At 38.0% G+C, this 18,205-nt stretch overlaps 1 long non-coding RNA gene across 1 annotated transcript in view; it reads right to left on the reverse strand.

The window, feature by feature from the left end:
- Nucleotides 1-290: 290 nt before the first annotated feature.
- LOC131383383 (uncharacterized) overlaps nt 291-18,205 on the reverse strand; it is a 28,942-nt gene continuing 11,027 nt past the window's right edge. Inside the window, exons 2-3 of the long non-coding RNA XR_009213372.1 lie at nt 1,136-1,279; nt 291-795 (exon numbers count right to left, since the gene is read on the reverse strand). This is a non-coding gene — a long non-coding RNA (uncharacterized LOC131383383). The remainder of the gene's footprint in view (nt 796-1,135; nt 1,280-18,205) is intronic.

The raw sequence follows: 18,205 nt of genomic DNA on the forward strand, positions 1-18,205 counted from the left end.
TGAAAGACTCCTGAACACCAAACAACTGAGAAAATATCCACATTGAAACAGGCAGGAAGAGTGGAGATATACTCATCCACAAACCCCATCTTCAGCACAGCTCCCTACAATCAGGAATGAACCCTCAACTCCCAGCTTCTCCCTGAAGATTGAAGGATTTGTATCATGCATACAGCATCCAGTCTTTTACAATCCCTGCTGGAGGGTTTGGCTCTAAAATTGTTAACAGTAGTGGGTGTTCTGGTTCTTGGCGTCTTGAAGAATTGGACAAAACACCCAAACAATGCAAGGAAGGGATGAAGGGATTTATTGAAAATGAAAGTACACTCCACAATGTGGGAGCCAGCCAAAGCATAGGGGCTCGAAGGCCCCGTTACAGAGTTTTTGTGAGTTTAAATACCCTCTACTTGGAGTACACCCTATGTAAGTGAAGTGGGTGAAGTAAAGTTACAAAGTCATTTACTCAGTGTATGCTCTATGGAGAGGATATTTCCTGTCGTAGCTGAAGGATGAATCAGCCTTATGTTCCCTGCCTCCACACCCTATTTTACTGCCTCATCTCCGCACTGAGAGATGTGATCCCCATAAATCTTTATGGGAGGCAGAAGGACCAATGGTCTTTTTTCTGTAACTGCTTCATGATGGCTCCAAGTGTAGTCCCTACGTATTGGGGATCATAGAACTCTCACCCTGCTCCAACTAGTGGAGGCAGGGTAGCTTCCTGATGGCCAGTGGTGGTGTCTTCACCTGGAACTGGCTGGAACCTTTGTTGAACGATCATAAGTTTGATGGTCTCTAGGCAAAAGGAAATGAATTTGGTTAAAAGACTTAATGGGAACTTCAGGGGGTGGATACCTATGCTATCAGAAATGTTTGTTATAGAGATCTGCAGGAGGAAAACAAAACCTGGTCTGTTCTAGAATCTATGTGTTTCCTTAAAGTCTTGGCACAAGCGACTCTATTTTGGTGTGGTTTGGTTTGGTTTGGTTTGGTTTGTTGGGGCCTACTGCATGAGCTCAGTCCAAAACAATGGACTCCCAGAATTTTGTTTAAAAAAATTCCCTCTTTTTGGTCAGGTTCTCACTTAGGTAAGAGTATGACCAAAACTTAGGGCCTTAGCGCCACTCTCAGTTACCATCATTTTGGGTTTCCCATCTCAGCACATCATTCATAGGTTACGGTGTCCTCATGGTTGCACATTTCTTCCAGCTCTTGTCATTCCAGTTGAAGAGAGACCATATGACATTCTAGAGACGGCTGCATGCAAGTATTTAAAACCCTTGAAAGAATAGAGGGCACCAGGGAGACTATTATTATGACTATCAGGAGGATAATACCAAGAGTTTGGAGTATGCTCCTTACCCATGGTCCCCATAAATCAAACCTCCTAAAATCAAATAGATCAAAGAATGAGCTAGATAAAGAGCTTACCCACTTGCCTAAGCATTTTCTGCATCAGTCCCCTACCACTGAATTTCTATAATCTTCATTTGACGTATTTCTCCATAGGCCACAAATGTCAGCAGCTTCACAGACACTTCTCTGTTTAGCCAATTCTATCATAATTCTCACAAGAGAATCTAGAGTCTGTTGTGTAACTGTAGCCTTTATGGTAGAATTTGCTATAGAAGCTATCATGAGGGATATATTTCTAATCACTGCTTCTTTTACTTTAAACCATGGAAAACGGACCTAACAAATGATGGACTTTTAGAAGAGTGAAGGCCTTCCGTCAATGTTCTCTTTAACCCATGATGTGGGTTAAGAGGAGTGAACAAATGTTTTGTTCTTGACTGATTATGAGGCAACGCATGTAGCATTAAAGTTTCTTACCTACGTTGGGCCTTCATCTTTTATCTATCAAGGTAGAAGGTTATCCATGTATAAGGCTGACTGCAAACTCCTTCACAAATAAAAGTATACCCCATAAGTGCACATAACAGATCCCTTTTCCACTTCTATTGTTCGTAGAGGCATAAGCAAGAAAAAATATTCAAGGATAAGAGTTTTGTGACAGTAGAAGCTTTAATCTGTGAACTTGGGAAAAGCTGTTCACATCAAGGATGCCATCCTCTTCTTGGGAAAAATTTCCCTGGTTAGTCTTACCCTAAGCGTTCCAGTGGGTGCACAGCTCCAAGAGCATGGAGGTACCCTTCTCAGTTGTGAGATTATGAACTCAAATTTCAACGTCCCAAAATTTTGTTGTAGTGTGGATGGCAAGGATAGTCTTTCTCTGATGTTTCCAGAAGATTCAAACCATAAAATTTGAATTCCTAAACTACTTTTTTCGGGCCTGCAGGAATTAATGGAGCACACCAGCTCCCAGCACTTTGGGAGGCCGAAGCAGGTGGATCACCTGAGGTCAGGAGTTTGAGACCAGGCTGGCCAACGTGGCGAAACCCTTTTTCTACTAAATAAAAAAATTAGCCAGGTGTGGTGGCAGACGCCTGTAATCCCAGCTACTTGGGAGGCTGCGGCAGGAGACTTGCTTGAACCCAGGAGGCAGAGTTTGCAGTGGGCCGAGATCATACCACTGCTCTCTAGCCTGTGCGACGGAGCGAGACTCTGTCTCAAAAAAAATAAAAATTTAAAAATTTTTAAAAAAAGCTTTCTTTACCTAGTGAAAATACATTGTAGCATAATAATCTACTGTTATAACATCAGTCCTCTGACATAGGAAAGCTTTTATACAACCAGAAAACATGCCTTGAAAATAACAATTGAATGAAATCCCTTTATAAATGTTTAAATGGCCGACCAGGTGACCAAATATACCTGAAGCTTTAATTATTTTCTCAGGAACATGGGATCAAGCATTGGTTATAAGCTATTTTAAACAATTTCAGTATTAGCTGGTTTAACATGAAATTAATATTAATTAATGATATTTAATTAATTTTTTGTTTTACTTGCGTCAGTAGCTTTATACAGTTTTAGAATCTATATTAGTATTATTCACAAAAATACAACCTAAAGAAGATTAAACATCATTTTGGCAATCCCATGTACGTAAACATGTCAAATAATCCTGCTTATCTCTTTTCTGGATGTTTTCAGGCATTAGGAAAGACAACTTTAAAAATGAAGTTAGATTTGATTTTGCGGTTCCAGATTACCATAAATTATTTATTTGCCAAAATGATGACTCAGAAGTTTTAAAGAAGCAAAAACCTTTTATAACCTTTTACAAAAAAAACCTCCATATTCTACTGTTCTTACACACCTTGCACGTAAAACTGTTTCTAGTAGTCTTAATCGCATGTTATAATAGCAACTCCTAGCAATTTTAACTTTAATGTAAAACCTGGTAAGTTATATTATGATAAGGTTTGACTATTTCCAGCACAGCTAGGGGTGTGGCCAACTCCACATGTCCCCAGGCCTTACCTATCTGGGAAGCAAGCAAGTTAAACAATTTTCAAAAGCCAAAGAAGCACCTTATGGCCTTAAAGCATTTAGCAAACCTGATAGTTGAACATAATTTAGACCATGTTTACATTTTGAAGACAATTGTTTTACTAACAATCTTTAAAACCGTCTTTATTTCCCAAAGATTACTCAAGTCATATGAACTAAATAAAAGGCATTACGTTTTTCACTTTTCTGACAAAATATTTGATTAAAGTTCTTCTTATTAGTAAACCAATTAACTTAAAACTTCACAGAGGAGATTAACCAGTTTGCATAGAGAGAAAGAGGCCCAAGACTGACTGATAAGAAATTCTTACCCTTGTGCCTGCATGCCAAGTGTCTGGGTTCTCGCTCCCTGAGCGACCCTGGTGACCCTGCTTGAATGTATGCAAATGAACACATGAATTAAGAGTATTTGTGAATACTTTACAAATATTGGAGAAGTTAGGCAGAGAGAGAGAGAAATATGACTCAAATTCTATTTGTGAGAGTATACTTAACACAAAGTACCAGAAAGGCTAAAATCCAAGGTTAGTTTAAGGATAAAAAGCTGGTGTGCTCCATTAATTCTTGCAGGCCTGACAAAAGTAGTTTAGGAATTCCAGATAAATGGAACGGAAGATGACTTGCTAGAAGCACATAGGAAACAAAATAACTATTCACATAACCAAATAAAAACCAAACTAAATCATAAAAGCATGATTTTACGTATATGGATACACAAGCAAAACCAGAGGAGAATAAACAGCAAAGGAATGAAAACTAGAAGCAAAAACAAATAAACAGGAAACCAACCCTACATTTTCATACTCAATTTTCCCTAGCCAACAGTGTTACCTAGGGCCCCAGAAAACCCACATAATGAATATTTTATTCCTGATACTCAATTCAACATCCCCAAGTTCACCAACGCCATCATACATCCTGTGCAATTAAGAAATTCACTTAAGGCACCAATAACCACACTATCCACATACAGCAGTAAACATAGTGTGAAATAATGCAAGCACATATGTGACATTTGGTTCCACGACAAATCCAGCTTCATGCTTAACTATGTTAAAAAAAGAACTGTCAAATCGCCCATGCATTTTTACAATACTTCTTACTTTAATGAAGACTAAGAGCTTTAACTATCAAAATGTTAATTAGCCAAATGCTTTCAATTCTTTATCAGGTTTTAAGGAATATTCTATACTTCAAACTTTTCCACATCTTTACCCCTACTTAATGGTTCCTTACTATATTGTTTCATAAATAACTTTTTCTTTCTTTTCTTTTCTTTCTTTTTTTTTTAATTGAGAAAGAGCCTCGCTCTGTCACCCAGGCTAGAGTGCAGCGGCACAATCTAGGCTCACTGCAACCTCTGCCTCCTGGGTTCAAGCGATTCTCCCACCTCAGCCTTCTGAGTAGCTGGGATTACAGGCACGTGCCACCACACCCAGTTAATTTTGTATTTTTAGTAGAGACGGGGTTTCTCAATGTTGGCCAGGCTGTCTCGAACTCCTGGCCTCAAGTGATCTGCCCACCTCGGCTTCCCAAAGTACTGGGATTACAGGCATGAGCCAACATGCCCGACCCATAAATAACCTTTTCAAGTCTGTAATTTGAACTAACTTTTAGATAACATCCGAATTAGACATCTATAGACAAGAATTATTTTGCATTGCTATCAGTTATCTACCATTTACAGAGTTTGAAAATAGCTTCAAGAAAATGAAAGGTGCAGAACTCCCACAGACTCAGAATCAAATTACCCCTTGAGAGATATGCTCTAGTTTTCCACTGAAACATAATTTTTTCCTATAGTCTGGAGAAGTTAGGAAATAGATGAGGATGCATATGTTGAAGGGTATCAGATTACAGAGACCTTAATGCCAGTGGGATGTGGTTTTAACCTACACATACTAGCATCAAAATTATCAAAGTGGCTTGACATTACCTTGAGGAGCAATATTCATGAAAGGAGTAATGAAGAGCCCCTGGAAAGCTGGAGGCATTTTGGAAGCTTAGCATTGATAAAGATTTGAGGCTAAAAAGGTCTGAACTAAAATTGAGGTGGAATTATAAATATAATTATGTAAGAAGAATCAATATTGGTTGAGGGAAACAGAAACAAAAGATAACTGTAGTTTTAAACATGATTTGAAGCTATTTCCTTTGAATTCAACAAACAATGAGTATCTGAAGTATACTAGGATTGTGCAAGGTGCTGGAATTACAACAAGTAAGATTTTTTTTAAAAACTTCAAATTACACTTCTACAGAAAACCATCAGACCATAAAGAAAGACTGCAAGAAAGAAAGAAAAAAAGAACAAAGAATCTATAAAACAATTGATAAAGTAACAGTAGTAAGTCCTTAGTTATCAGTAATAACTTTGGATGTAAATGGATTAAATTCTCCAATCAAAAGACATAGAGTAGCAGAAAGGATTTTTTTTAAAACCTAACTATATGCTGCCTACAAGAGGTTCATTTCATCTTTAAGTAAACACACAGATTGTAAGTGAAAGGATGGAAAAAACACATTCTGTGCAAATGGAAATCAAAAGAGAACAAAGGTAGGTATACTTACATCAGGCAATATAGACTGTAAATAAAAAACTATACAAAGAGACAATGAAGGCCAGAAGTCAATTAATCAAGAAGATGTAACAATTATAAATACATATGCACTCAATATCAAAGCACCTAAATATATAAAGCAAATATTGAAGGATCTGAAAGGAGAGACAGAATGTAATGCAATAATAATATGGGAGTTTAGTAACCCACTTTTGACATGGACAGATTTTTCAGCAGAAAATAAGTAAGAAAATAATGGACTTTAACTATACTTTAGAGCAAAAGAACCTCATGACATATACAGAATATTTCATCTAACAGCAACAGATTACATATTCTTCTGAAGTGTACATGGAACATTCTCTTGGATAGAGCATATGTTAGGCCAAAAAATAAGTCTTAACAAAATTAAAGAGATTAAAATTATTTCAAGTATTTTTTTCCCAATCATGGTGGTATAAAACTGGAAATCAACAACAGAAGAAACTTCTGAAAATGTGCAAATAAATGGAAATTAAGCAATATACTCCTTAACAACCAATGTGTTAAGAAAGAGATTAAAAGGGAAATTTTAAAATACCTTGAGACAAACAAAAATGAAAACCAGGCATACCAAAACTTATGGGATGCAGCACAAGCAGTTCAAAGAGAAAATTTTATTCCAATAAAAACCTTCATCAAAAAAGAGAAAGATATCAATAATAACTTAATGTTATACCTCAAGGAACTAGATAAAAAATAATAAACTAAGCTCAAATTTAGCAGAAGGAAGGAAATAACAAAGATAGGAGCAGAAGTAAATGTAAAAGAGAGACTTTAAAAACAGTAGAAAAGATAGATAAAGAAAATTGATAAGCCATAATTACACTGAATAAGAAAAAAAGAGAAAAGATTCAAATAAGTAAAATCAGAAATGTAAGAGGAAACAAGGTACAACTGATACCACAAAAGTACAAGGGTTATAAAATGATAAAATAAAAAAGTATATGCCAACAAATTGGATAGTCTAGCAGAAGTGGATAAATTCCTAGAAATATAATTGATCAAAACTGAGTTATGAAGAAATAGAAAATCCAAACAGACCAATAGTAAGTAAGAAAATTGAATCAGTAATAAAATGTCTTCCATCAAAGAAATACCCAGGACCAGAAGTCTTCACAGGTGAATTCTACCAAACACTTAAAGAAGTAGTACCAATTCTTCTCAAACTCTTCCAAAAAATCAAAGATGGGGAAACTTTCAAACTCATTTTATGAGGACAGAAATTACCCTGATACCAAAGCCAGACAAGGACACTACAAGAAAATAAAATTACAGGCCAATATCCCTGATTAGTATAGATGCTAAAATCCTCAACAAAGTACTAGCAACCCAAATTCAACAGCATTTATAGGATCATTCACCAAGGCCAAGAAGGATTTATCCCAAGAATGCAAGGATGGTTCAACATATGCAAATTAATAAATGTGATTTACTATATTAACAGAATAAAAGAGAAAATACATATATATGATCATCTCAATAAATGAAGAAAAAGCATATGACAAAATTCAACATTCTTTCATGATTGAAAAAAAAAACCCCCAAAAAAAGGTATAGAATGTTACTCAACACAATAAAGGTCATACATGACAAGTCCACAGCTAACATCATACTCAATGGTGAGCAGTTGAAAGCTTTTCCTTTAAGATCAGGGACAATACAAATTCCCACTCTCTCCACTTCTATTCAACATACTATTGGAAGTCTTAGCCAGAGTAATTAGGCAGGAAAAAAATCAATAAAAGGCATTTTGAAATAGGAGACACAAAATAAATTGTCTCTGTTTGCTGATAACATGATTTTATAGATAGAAAAGCCTCCACCAAAAACATATGAGAACTGACAAATAAATTTAGTAAAGTTGCAGCATACAAATCAACAAAAACTGATCAGTAGCATTTCTATGGTAATAATTACTACCCCTAAAATTAAGAAAACAATCCCATTTATGATAGCATAAAAAATACAGTCAGCACCTTATATCCATAGACTCCACATCTGCAGATTCAACCAATCATGAGTTGAAAATACAGTTAGGCCTACGATGATTGCATCTGTACTGAATATGTACAAATGTTTTTTCTTGTATTATTCCCTAAATAATAACATATAACATGGCATTTACATTGTATTAGGTATTATAAATAATCCAGAAATGATTTAAAATATATAGTTATATGCAGCAATTATAAGATAGGGCAATAGAAACAATCTAAACTGAAACACAGAGAAGAAAGCCTTCAAGAAAATAAAGAGCATTGGTTAACTATGCATCAATTTCAAGGGTCTAATATTAGTGTAACTGAAATCCTTAAAAAAGAGGAGACTGGAGGAAAAGATAAATACTTGAAGAAATAATACTTAACAAAAAAACTTCCAAATTTCATGAATGTATAAACTCCTACAACCAAGAAACACAATGAACATCAACTTTCTCAGAAACAATGATAAAGAGAAAAAAACCTTAAACTCGGTGAAAGAAAAAGGAAGATTCATTATGTACAGATAAACTAAGGATAACAGCAGATTTCTTATTGGAAACAATGCAAGCAAGAAGACAGTGGATAGCATTCTAAAAGTCCTGAAAGAAAAAGTATTAAAGCACTTCTGTATTAATTCCTGTTCTGTTTCAAGTAGGCTGAGACCTGTGGGTAGGGCATGTCTTGGGTGATTTTGGCACTAATCTAGAAACTTCTCAGGACCCTGCATTCTTCCAGTCCTCAGCATTGCATCCAGTCCCATCTTCCCAAAGTGCAGAACTGACCTTATCCCTTCCCTGCTTAAAACATTGCCCTGGAGCACAGTGGGTTTAGAGTCTGGCCCCACTTCCTGCCTGGGAGATTGAAGGCAGGTGACTTCTGAGCCTATTTTCTACTCTACCTTGGGCCAGTGATACAACCTCTTTATGCCTCAGTCCCCTCACATGAGAAATTAGATGACAGTAGCTCCTACCTCATTGGGTTGTAAGAAATAGATGATAAGGGAAAAGGCTAAGAAGTAGGCTAGCTGTATTAGTCCATTCTTGCATTGCTGTAATGAAATACCTGAGACTGGGTAATTTAAAAAGGAAATAGATTTAATTGGCTCACCATTCTGCAGGCTATAAAGGAAGCATAAAAGGAAGTATAGCAGCTTCTGTTTCTATGGAGGCCTCAGGAAGCTTCCAATCATGGTAGAAGGCAAAGTGAGAGCAAGCTTCTTACGTGGTGGAAGCAGGAGCAAGGTGGGGCAGGGGGTGCTACACACTTTTAAACCACCAAATCTCATGGGAACTTACTGTCACAAGGACAGTACTGAGGAAATGGTGCCAAACCAGTGGCAAGAAACCATACCTATGACCCAATCACCTCCCACCAGGCCCCATCTCCAACATTGGAGATTACAATTTGACATGAGATTTGGGTGGGGACACAGATTCAAACCATATCACTAGCTCATACTGAGCTCAAAAAATAGCTTTGCTATAAAAAAAGAAAATTATTATATAACAATACGTAAACAGGGAAAACATCTTTTGAAATTCTGGCAAAATAATTCATTTTTCAGACATACAAAAGCTGAAAAATTTATCACCAGTAAGAAAGGAGTGTTAAAGAAGTCCTCCAGGACACAAACAAATGGAAGAACATTCCATTTGTTCCATTAGGAAGAATCAATATCGTGAAAATGGCCATACTGCCCAAGGTAATTTATAGATTCAATGCCATCCCTATCAAGCTACCAATGACTTTCTTCACAGAATTGGAAAAAACTACTTTAAAGTTCATATGGAACCAAAAAAGAGCCTGCATTGCCAAGTCAATCCTAAGCCAAAAGAACAAAGCTGGAGGCATCATGCTACTTGACTTCAAACTATACTACAAGGCTACAGTAACCAAATCAGCATGGTACTGGTACCGAAACAGAGATATAGACCAATGGAACAGAACAGAGCCCTCAGAAATAATACCACACATCTACAACCATCTGATCTTTAACAAACCTGGCAAAAACAAGAAATAGGGAAAGAATTACCTATTTAACAAATGGTGCTGGGAAAACTGGCTAGCCATATGTAGAAAGCTGAAACTGGATCCCTTCCTTATGCCTTATACAAAAATTAATTCCAGATGGATTAAAGACTTAAATATTAGACCTAAAACCATAAAAGCCCTAGAAGAAAACCTAGGCAGTACCCTTCAGGACATAGGCATGGGCAAGGACTTCATGTCTAAAACACCAAAAGCAATGGCAACAAAAGCCAAAATTGACAAATGGGATCTAATTAAACTAAAGAGCTTCTGCACAGCAAAAGAAACTACCATCAGAGTGAACAGGCAACCTACACAATGGGAGAAAATTTTTGCAACCTACTCATCTGACAAAGGGCTAATATCTAGAATCTACAATGAACTCAAACAAATTTACAAGAAAAAAACAAACAACCCCATCAAAAAGTGGGTGAAGGATATGAACAGACACTTCTTAAAAGAAGACATTTATGCAGCCAAAAGACACATGAAAAAATGCTCATCATCACTGGCCATCAGAGAAATGCAAATCAAAACCACAATGAGATACCATCTCACACCAGTTAGAATGGCGATCATTAAAAAGTCAGGAAACAACAGGTGCTGGAGAGGATGTGGAGAAATAGGAACACTTTTACACTGTTGGTGGGACGTAAACTAGTTTGACCATTGTGGAAGACAGTGTGGCGATTCCTAAGGGATCTAGAACTAGAAATACCATTTGACCCAGCCATCCCATTACTGGGTATATACCCAAAGGAATATAAATCATGCTGCTACAAAGACATATGCACACGTATATTTATTGCGGCACTACTCATAATAGCAAAGACTTGGAACCAACCCAAATGTCCAACAATGATAGACTGGATTAGGAAAATGTGGCACATATACACTATGGAATACTATGCAGCCATAAAATATGATGAGATCATGTCCTTTGTAGGGACATGGATGAAGCTGGAAACCATCATTCTCAGCAAACTATCACAAGGACAAAAAACCAAACACTGCATGTTCTCACTCACAGGTGGGAATTGAACAATGAGAACACTTGGACACAGGAAGGGGAACATCACACACCGGGGACTGTTGTGGGGTGGGGGGAGGGGGGAGGGATAGCATTAGGAGATATACCTAATGTAAGTGACGAGTTAATGGGTGCAGCACACCAACATGGCACATGCATACATATGTAACAAACCTGCATGTTGTGCACATGTACCCTAGAACTTAAATAAAAAAATATATATATATAAAAAAAGAAAAAGCCACACCCACAAAAAAAGTCCTCCAGGCACAAGATAACTGATCAAAAGAGGAAAATATAGATATAAAAAGAAAAGAGAACATCAGTTATGTAACTTTTAATTATTTAATATCTTTTGGAGATCATTGTTTATACCTATCAGATAATAGGTATAAAAGAGGATCCAATCGTATGCTACCATTCAAGACTATATACGTGTGTGTGTGTATATACATTCATGTGTCACTTAACATGGATACTTTCTAAGAAATGCATCACTAGGCAATTTCATCACTGTATGAGTACCACAGGGTATACTTACACAAACCTAGATGATGGTATAGTGTATTACACACCTAGGCTGTATGGTGTAGCCTATTGCTTCAAGGCTACAAACCTGTACAGAACGTTACTGTACTGAATACTACAGGCCGGGATCTCCAACCCCCATGCCACGGACTGGTACTGGGCTGTAGTCTATTAGGAACCAGGCCACACAGCAGGAGGAGGCATTAGATTCTCATAGGAGTGTGAACCCTATTGTGAACTGCGCATGTGAGGGACCTAAGTTGTGTGCTCCCTATGAGAATCTAAAGCCTGATGACCTGAGGTGGAGCTGAGACATTGGGGAGCAGCTGCAAACGTAGATTAATATTAGCAGAGAGGTTTGACTGCACAGAGACATAATCAATCAATTGCTTGCAGACTCATATCAAAACCCTATCAGTGAGTGGCAAGTGACAATTAAGCTGCATCTGGTGGGAGGCTTTAAGTCAGAATCTGACATTTATTTTAGTCCATGCGTGGCCTGACCATTATTTTATTTACCACTTTCATCCACGCCTCTTTCTCGCACCATACACTTGTCTCAGTCACAGTTTTGGTACGCCCACAAGCTAAACCTAGCCAAAATGAGTAATAAACAAATGTCACTGTAGAGCTTCTTTGAAAGGGGGAATAAACTCAAATGATGAGACAGCAGAAGACTCTAAGGCTGCCAACAAAAAGAAAGTTGCATTTTAAAGAAAATACCAAGACTTCTACTTAAATTACAGGTTCATCACAAGAGATGATTTACATTCTCCAAGCCCACTTTGTATTATATGTGGCTACTGGCTACTCAACGAAGCCATGAAACCTTCAAAACTGCTTCACCACATGGAGACAAAGCAACCCGCATTAAAAGACAAGTGTTTGGAGCTTTTCAAAAGAAAACACGTAGCCACAAAGAACAGAAGTAATTGTCGAAGGCACCACTTCATCAAATGTGTCTGCACTCATAGCATCATTCTCGTGGCTAACCACATTGCTAAAGCTAAGAAGTCCTTCGCTATTGGTGAAGAGTTGATCTTGCCTGCTACTTAGGACATTTGTCATGAACTTTTAGGAGAGGCTACAGTTCAAAAGGTGGCACCATAACTAGATGAATTGATGAAATACCAAAGGATATTGAGGCACAATTGTTAGAGAGGATTAGTGAGTCACCATGGTATGCAATCCAAGTTGATAAGTCTACCAATGTTAAAAATGACGCAAAAATGCTTGTTTTTGTGCAATATATTTTTCAGTAGGATGTGCATGAGGATAGGTTATGTGCACTTGTGTTGTTAACCAGCACCACAGCTACAGAACTATTCAAATCTTTGAATGATTACATATCAGGAAAACTGAATTGGTCATTTTGTGTTGGTACATGCATGGGCAGCTTTCAGTTCACTACTCAGGTCAAAGAGGTCCCTTCTGAGTGTGAGTCTGTGCACTGTGTCATCCGTGGAGAAATGCTGGCTAGCCAAAAAATGTGACCTGAACTTAACGTTTTGCAGGATGTGATTAAAATTATCAATCACATTAAAGTATATGCGTTTGTCTGGGTGTGGTGGCTCATGCCTGTAATCCCAGCACTTTGGGAGGCCAAGGCAGGCAGATCACTTGAAGTCAGGAGTTCAAGACCAGCCTGGTCAACATGGTGAAACCCCATCTCTATTAAGAATACAAAAATTAGCCAGACATGGTGGCAGATGCCTGTAATCCCAGCTACTCAGGAGGCTGAGGCAGGAGAATCGCTTGAACCCAGCAGGCAGAGGTTGCAGTGAGCCAACATAGTGTCACTGCCCTCCAGCCTGGGCGACACAGCGAAACTCTATCTAAAAAAAATTAAAATAAAAAAAAAGGTACATGGCCTTAACTCACATCTGTTCACACAGCTTTGTGAAGAGATGGGCACAGAGCACACACGTCTTCTCTCATATACAGAAGTGAGATGGCTTTCTAAGGGTAGATCACCAGCCAGAGTTTTTGAGTTACCACAGGTGCTCCAGACACTTCTTTCAGAAACAGTCACCACTGGCAGTAGATTTCAGTGACACAGAATGGGCCACAAAACTTGCTTACTTGTGTGATATATTCAACCTTCTCAATGAACTCAATCTGTTGCTTCAGGGGAGAACAACAGCTCTGTTCAAGTCAGCAGATAAAGTGGATGCATTCAAAGCCAAACTGGAATCATGGGAGTGACGAGTGAATTTGGGGAGTTTTGACATGTTTCAATCATTAGCAGAGATTTTGAAAGAGACTGAGCCAGGGCCTTCTTTCTCCCAGCTGATGCATGATCACCTAGCTCATCTTTCAAAAGAGTTTGAGCATTACTTCCCAACCACAAGACCTCCAAACTGGGAAGGAATGGATCCATGACCTATTGGTGAATAAGCCAGGTGAATTGACTTTGTCTTTGCTAGAAGAGAATCAACTGCTTGAGATCATAAATGACAGCTGTCCTAAAGGAATGGATCCATGACCCGTTGGTGAATAAGCCAGGTGAATTGACTTTGTCTTTGCTAGAAGAGAATCAACTGCTTGAGATCATAAATGACAGCTGTCCTAAAGGTATGTTTGAGACAACTTCAAATCTCCATACGTTCTCGATTAAAGTCAAGGCAGAATATCCCAAGACTGCCACAAAAGCGCTGAAAAGCCTGCTTCCATTTCCAACATCCTATCTTTGTGAAGCAAAGTGTTCTGCAGTGACAGCAACCAAAACAAGATTATGAAGTTGACTGCACATAAGCAACACACTTCAGGTGTCACTGTCTCCATCACTCCCAGATGGGATTGCAGGTAAACAAGCTCGGGGCTTCCAACGATTCTATATTATGATGAGTTGTATAATTATTTCATCATATATTATAATATAATAATAAAGAAATAAAGTACAATATATAATAGTATAATAATAAAGAATAATAAAGAAATAAATGTAATGTGCTTGAAACATCCCAAAAACATTCCCACCCCCGCCCCGGTCCATGGAAAGATTGTCTTCCATGAAACCAGTCCCTGGTGCCAAAAAGGATGGGGACCACTGCTATAGGCAATTGTAACACAATGATAAATACTTGCATATCTAAACATAGGAAAGGTAACACATTGCGCCGTGATGGCTACGACATAGGAATTTTTCAGCTCCATTATAACTTTATGGGGTCACCATCGTGTATGCAGTGCGTTGTTAACCAAAATGTCATTATGTGTTATACGACTGTATATATAATCTTGAATTTTATTTGTACCAATATATACAATAGGAAAAGTTGTACCATGCAAATACCAGTTAGAAAAAAAACTATTGTAATGATATTAATAACATAATACAAAGTATATTTTAGAGCAAAGAATATTACCAAAGATGAAGTTTCATAGAGATAAAATAGTCAAGGCATGAAGAGGACATAAAAATTATAATTATTTGAAATAAAAGCATAGCAAGGAGGTCTTAAGACCCTAATCTGCCCTTTAGTAAAGGGTTATACAAGGTTTGTGGAAATTTCACCTCATGTTCACATTGGTTAGGATTAGATGGAATGACCTACAAGGCTTCATTTAAACAAATTAGGGTTAGCATTAACAAACTAATACAAGGGTAAAATTTGGCTTTAAATAGGATTTTCATGTCATAATAAAGGCTAATAAAAGGTTTTTGCCTTTTGAGTCATTTTGGCAAAATAATTTATGGTGCATGAGATTGCCAAAATGATGTCCAATCTTCTTTAAGTTACATTTTGGTGAATAATACTAATATATGTTCAAAATTGTATGAGATTTCTAAAATTCTAGTGTCTAAGCATATGCTATCATCATAATTAAGGGTAAGGTTATTGTAAACCACAGATATAAACAAACCTCTCTGTCAGTCATGTTTTTAACTGTAACTATCCTGGAAATGTTGCTATTTGCAGACAATTGTTGTCTTTATTCCTTCTCAAAAGATGGTTTATAATCAAGCTATATTAAAGACTTTAACAGGTGTTCTCAAATACAGGTTGTTAATAGCTTTGAAGATTGTAACATTGGAATAGAGAGAGAATGTATGAGACTCATAAAGAACTAACATGTTCAAAAATACCAAGCAAAACAAGAGTTAACTAAATGGACTACACTCAGGAAGTTAAAGCAAACTTTTTAACTTTTGCTTGGAATATTGCTAATCCTTGTTTTGTTTTTCAGAGTAAAGGAAAATTAGTTTAAACTCTTTATCGTGGCCTTTAATAATTGAGTAAGGTATATTACTATGAACAAAATTTGGAGCGTGTTTTTTTAACTATCTGGGAATACTCTTAACTTATGGCAATATAATTGTTTACATCAGTGCAATAAGAATCCATTTTTCTTTGTCAACAGATCACAACTGTTACCAAGGCTTTGACTGAAAGGGTGTGTTTCCCGTTAAGGAATCAAGTTTGACATGCAGAGCCAATAAAAGCTCCTTGGGGACAGCTGGCCTTATACCTTGTCTACACAGTCCCTGCACAGGGTTCCTAACCTGTGGTCAGTAAAGAATGCCATTTTTTAACAGGTCTGCAAGCTCCGAGTTTATCACCCAACTCGCAGGTATCAGAGGATACAAACCCATGGCTGGGCTCGGCTTTAAAAGTCTTATTTGAAATTCCTTGTGGAACAGCGTTTCATCAAAGCCAATCCAAAAGGCCTATGTAAAAATAACCATTCTTGCTGCACTTTATGCAAATGATCAGGCCAGGTATAAGACTAAAGTTTACTCATAATTAGTTTTTACCAAAAATGAGGACTGGAGAGAAAAATTTTGCTGCAAAGCTTATCATACATTTGTCATTACATCCTAGTCTCTTTAATTATTTTTAAGCTTTTTGCCTACATTTTAGACTAACCCTGCTTATTCCTGTGAATCAAGTGGTGATCAGCTTGGGGGAAAAAAAAGGGATGGGTAACGTAAAAATGTGAATCAATATGCTGGTTCTGGCAATTATCCTGCAAATTCTGCCAGGTAATGAAAGTGAGCAAGGTGCCCATAACCCAGGGGTTTGTGTGTTTTGGGAAAATAAAACCAAGAAACTTCATAGACCCCCAATGGGGAATTCTATATCTTGGCAATTAAAATTTTAGATGGAAATTATCTACCACACCACACTTGTGGGAATTGCTGTGCTCGCTCTACTGTTTGCAATAGGGTTATACACAGTAACACCTTCTAACTGAAATATTGGACACAGAGTTTCCATTGCAGTACTATCTCGCTTAATTATTAGCCTTATAGCAGGGATAATAGTTGACAAAAGCACGAAAGTTTTACTATGACTGAGTCTGCTAGGACTTTTTATTAAGTTTAGTGATGCACTTTTAAACGAAACATGCTGCTTTTAGATTAACACCTCCAGTCAAGTAGAGGTACTTAAAGATCAAATAAAAATTATTGCCAGGCACGGTGGCTCACGCCTGTAATCCCAGCACTTTGGGAGGCCCAGGCGGGCGGATCACGAGGTCAGGAGATCAAGACCATCCTGGCTAACACGGTGAGACCCTGCCTCTACTAAAAATACAAAAAAAAAAAAAAAAAATAGCCAGGTGTGGTGGTGGGTGCCTGTAGTCCCAGCTACTCGGGAGGCTGAGGCAGGAGAATGGGGTGAACCTGGGAGGAAGAGGTTGCAGTGAGCCAAGATCGCGCCATTGCACTCCAGCCTGGGCGACAGAGAAAGACTCCATCTAAAAAAAAAAAAAAAATACAAAAAAACTACTGACAGGTGGCCGGGCGCAGTGACTCACACCTGTAATCTCAGCACTTTGGGAGGCCAAGGCAGGTGGATCACGAGGTCAGGAGATCAACACTATCCTGGCTAACGCAGTGAAACCCCATCTCTACTACGAATACAAAAAATCAGCCAGGAGTGGTGGTGGGCACCTGCGGTCCCAGCTACTCGGGAGGCTGAGGCAGGAGAATGGCGTGAACCCAGGAGGCGGAGATTGCAGTGAGCCGAGACTGTGCCACTGCACTCCAGCCTAGACATCAGAGTGAGACTCAGTCTCAAAAAAAAAAAAAAAAAAAATTATTGACAAGCTCAGGGAAAATGCTGGCTTCAGCCCTGGATGGCTACAATCCCTCTTTAATGAATTCGTCTTCTTTATGAAATTGGTTGGCCCCTTTATTAAGCCCTCTCTTGCTTATGTGTCTTGTATTAACATTTGGACCCCCTATATTCAAAACTATAACTCAAATTGTTTCTTCTCGCCTAGAAGCAATCAAATTCCAACTAGTGCTGTAAACTGAACACCCATGGACACACCATTCTTCCGAGACCCTTAGATGGACCCCAGGAGGAGCCCTAGCTGTTGTTTCCCACTCAACACCCCTTTTCAGCAGGAAGTAGCCAGAAAGAGTCGTCGCCCAAAATCCCCTAGCAGCAGTTGGTGTGGCATCTCCACAAGGGGAAATGTTGTAAGAGTTACTAAGAAATTATTTTAGGCAGATAGAGAGGAAAAGGAGTCCTTGGGAAGTTTTCATCTTTTAAAGCATCTCCAGAAAAGTTTCTTGCAAAGCTCTGGCCCTTAGAGCCAGGCCGGCAACCTTTGATATGCAAATGCAAGCCATGAGAAAATGAGTCCATCCAACATGGCGATTC

Source organism: Hylobates moloch, unplaced genomic scaffold, assembly GCF_009828535.3.
Source record: "Hylobates moloch isolate HMO894 unplaced genomic scaffold, HMol_V3 SCAFFOLD_4, whole genome shotgun sequence".
Classification (NCBI taxonomy): domain Eukaryota; kingdom Metazoa; phylum Chordata; class Mammalia; order Primates; family Hylobatidae; genus Hylobates; species Hylobates moloch.